General features: G+C 50.9%; 1 pseudogene; it reads left to right on the top strand.

Annotated features, from left to right (window-relative positions):
• Positions 1–335: 335 nt before the first annotated feature.
• LOC143658519 (ADP/ATP translocase 3 pseudogene) lies at positions 336–3,486 on the top strand (annotated as a pseudogene).
• The last annotated feature ends 552 nt before the right edge of the window (positions 3,487–4,038 follow it).

The following is a 4,038-nucleotide window of genomic DNA, read 5'->3' as shown; positions in this document are numbered from 1 at the left end:
TGGAACAAGCAGCCCTGACCCCTAGCCCCACCCCAGCCTCCTGCCTGCCTGCTTAGCACCATCTCAGCCTTTGGGGTGCAATGAGAAGGGGGGCTTTAGAGTTGGCAGACCTAGATTTAACTCCCTTGACCTGATATATGAATGTGGCAGTCACTGCACTTCTCAGAGCCTGAGTTTCCCACTTTAAAATGGGGGGGTGCATGGCCAAACACAAGGGAGTGAAGAAGAGATCTGAATATGCCCAGCACAAAAATCCTGGGGGAGCTGAAGTGAGGGGAAGTTGCTCCTGAGTGGAAAGGAGAGGGTGAGCCCACTTTGGGGAGAGGCTGGCAAGAATGCTGGAGAGTGAGGTGAGGAATGGTAAGAAAGCAGGCTTGTCCAAATGGCCCAAACCCAGGCCAGGGTACCCAGGGGCTGGGCAGGCAGGATTAGGATGGCTGAATCCAGGCAGCAAGCAGGGCCCTGAGGAGAGAGGTGTAAGACTAAGACACACATGACACACTCCACCTTTTGCCTGGGCCTCTCTACCTATGCCTCAAAATCCACATCCCAGACTGTACATCAATCCACGTGTCTAAAACCTAAGTCCCCTACTTCTGCTGTGGCCCCATTGTGCAACCACACACAATGACTCAGAACCTTAGAGCTCTTTGAATCATTCTCCTCCAGTTGACCATCTCCTTTTCAGCCTTTGAAGTCCATCTCCAGGGCATCATTCTCCAGGAAGCCTTCCCTGCTGCCCTCACCAGGTGTAACCTGCCCATAGCTTCATTAGGAGTTTACCATTCCAAGCCTGGAGTTAGACATTTTCATGTTATATATGTGTAAAGAACTCTGGGGGCAGGCCAGGGCCCAGCATCAAGTAAAGGCTCAGGGCTGACTTCGTTCAACTGAAGCCCCTGGGCACTAAAACCTGTCAATTCCTCTTTCAGAATTTTTGCCCCTTGCCCGAGCTGGGACAGAGCCCTTTTCCTCCCAGGCCATGGCCATGCCTCCTCTGTGGTCTCCCTGTCAATTTCTTCTCCATCCCACCATGTCTATGAATCAACGTCTATTTGCATTTGGTTCATTCAACAACTCTTTAAGCCTCATTCTGCCTGCCCAGCCCAGTCCTAGGGTGCTAGGTATATAAAGCCAAGTAAAATAGGCAGATGCCTTCCTTTGTACACTTTATGGAGGAGGCTGACATTAAACACAGAATCCCACCAACAGTCACAGCTTGCAAACTGAGGTCACTGCGCCACAGCAAAAGAACACAGTATAAGCATCAGCCTGTGGCCTCTGAGGCCAGAATGGGGGGTTGGAGTGGCCAGGAGAAGGGATGGATCTAGGGAGAGGGAGTGTCAAGCAGAAGGAGCTGCTCCGACAAAGAAACAGAGGCTGGTGGAAGATGAGGCTTAACAGTGGAGGGGCCTGTTGCGCAGGCCCTTATGTGCAGGTAAGGACCTCAGAGTCTGCTGCCTGGCCCCGCTCTCACCTGGACCTTCTGGGACTCCCTTCAGCTGCACAGCCAAGTCCCCACCAGGAACAGAAACTTCGAGGTTGTCCTTGACCCCTCCCTATCCCTCATACCCCATGTCCTGGCTCTTCATTCAACAACCATTTATAAAATATCTCGGATGGCCAGAGATCACACACGACAGGGAATGAAGCAGCTTGGTGCCTGCCCTCTAGGAGGTTACAGTTTGTTGACATCCTAAGTGGCTCCACCCAGGTCCATGGCACCCCATCACTCACTTCATCCCTGCAGTGGCTCCTCAGTCCTCCCAGACTCTATGCTTGCTCCGTTACAATCTGTACTCTACACAGCAGCGAGATGCATCTCTTAGGTTTTTAAGGCTGAGTTCTGCCTGTTGTTCTTAGCTTGGCTCCATATTTGTTTCCCATTAGCTCTCACGCAGTCCGTAATTATTAATCTGCTTGCCAGTCTACGTAAGAATATAAACTCTGAAAATTATGACAGATTTAACATATATATCTGATTTCACGCACTCCCAAAACCTCACTAAAATTACAGTGAAGAGCTTTTGGGTGCCGGCGGCGGCTGCTGAACTAGCAGCCTGACCCTCCTGCTCTCGGTGCTTCCACCCGGCCCTGTACTCACTCTGGGACCCGTGTCGCCACCTGGACAGAACAGGCCATCTCCTTCGCCAAGGACTTCCTGGCCGGCGGCATGGCCACCACCATCTCTGTGTTAGTTAGATTCAGTTGTCAACTTGGCCAGGTGAGCATACCTAATCTTGTTGCTGCGGACATAAGCCAATGGTACGTGAACCTCATCTGTTGCCAATTACATCTGCAGTCAGCTAGGAGGCGTGTCTGCTGCAATGAGTGACGTTTGACTTAATTGGCTGGTGCTTAAATGAGAGATCGCAACATAGCACAGCCTAGCAGCTCGGCATTCCTCATCTCAGCACTAGCAGCTCAGCCCAGGCCTTTGGAGATGCAGAAAGAAGTCACCCCGGGGAAAGTTGTTGGAACCCAGGGGCCTGGAGAGAAGACCAGCAGAGACCATCCTGTGCCTTCCATGTAAGAAGGAACCTCAGTGGAAAGTTAGCTGCCTTTCCTCTGAAGAACCAACAAAATAAATCCTCTTTTATTAAAAGCCAATCCGTCTCTGGTGTGTTGCATTCCGGCAGCTAGCAAACTAGAACAGTCTCCATGACGGCCGAGGTCCCCACCCAGCGGGTCAAGCTGCTGCTGCGGGTACACCCGCCAGTGAACCGATCCCCGCTGCCAAGCAGTACAAAGGCACCGAGAACGGCATGGTCAGCATCCCCGAGGGGGCCTCCTCCCCTTCCGAAGGGGTCCCAGGGCCAACATCGTCCACAACTTCCCCACCCAAGCCCTCAGCTTTGCCCGTAAGAAGAAGTACAAGCAGGGGTTTGGGGCGGTGTGGACCAGCATGCACAGTTCTGGACGTATTTTGCTGACAGCCTGGCCTCCGGCGGGGCAGCTGGAGCCACTTCTCTTGGCTTCATCTACCCGCTGGATTTCGCTAGAACCCGTTTGGCAGCTGATGTTGGGAAGTCTGGTGCAGAAAAAGGATTCAAAGGCCTGGGAGACTGTCTGGTGAAAAGCACAAAGTCTGACGGCATCTGAAGCCTGTACCAGGGCTTCAGAATCTCTGAACAAGGCATCAGGATTTACAGGGCAGCCTGTCTTGGCGTGTATGATATGGCCAAAGGTACGCTCCCGGACCCCAGGAACACCCACATCGCGGTGAGCTGGACGATTGCCCAGACCGTGATGGCTGTGGCTGGTGTGGTCTCCTTCCCCTTAGACACCATGAAGTGATGGATGATGATGCAATCTGGACGCAAAGGGGCTGACATTATGCATAGTGGGACTGTTGATGCTGGAGGAAGGTTTTCAAAGATGAAGGTGGCAAACCCTTCTTTCAGAGGTGCATGGTCCAGTGTTCTCAGAGGCACGGGTGTAGTCTTTGTGCTGCTCCTGTATGACAAACTGAAGAAAGTTATCTAAGTGTGTCTGTCTTACTAGAAATGGGAGGGAAGAGAATCATGTAGAATCCTTACTTTACCATTATGGACCGTTGACCTTCAAGAAATGCCTATTGTTTTACCCAGGCAGATCATATCTATAGAGGACTAGGAAAAACTCTAGAGAAAAGGATCGTTGTGATTACTTTGGACCATTGGCACCACTGATTCCATGTTCTGATTACTTGGGGAGAGGGGAATGGTGACCATCATTGTGGGTCCATGGGTAAGGCAGCCTAGCTACACAGACCTAGAAACCCTCAAGTCCAAATGCCTGAAGGACCCTCAATTGTGTTTATTTATTTGAAAAGAAATCATGTCTCCCATTTGCAATTATGTTTTATGTTGGGCATTCTGCTGCAAAATAATAAATAAGCAGGACACTTTTAGAAAAAAAAAAAACTACAGTGAAGAGAATTTTCTCAAGACATAAACCCACCAAGATGAGGAGAATGAGGGAGGAGACAGCAGCACTGCATTTGGAAGCTGGAAAAGAGAAGGTCAGGTGGTAACTACACAGCAAACCTAGGAGAAT

Source organism: Tamandua tetradactyla, chromosome 2 (assembly GCF_023851605.1).
Source record: "Tamandua tetradactyla isolate mTamTet1 chromosome 2, mTamTet1.pri, whole genome shotgun sequence".
NCBI classification, from domain to species: Eukaryota; Metazoa; Chordata; class Mammalia; order Pilosa; family Myrmecophagidae; genus Tamandua; species Tamandua tetradactyla.
This window is presented reverse-complemented; position numbering and strand designations above follow the sequence as displayed.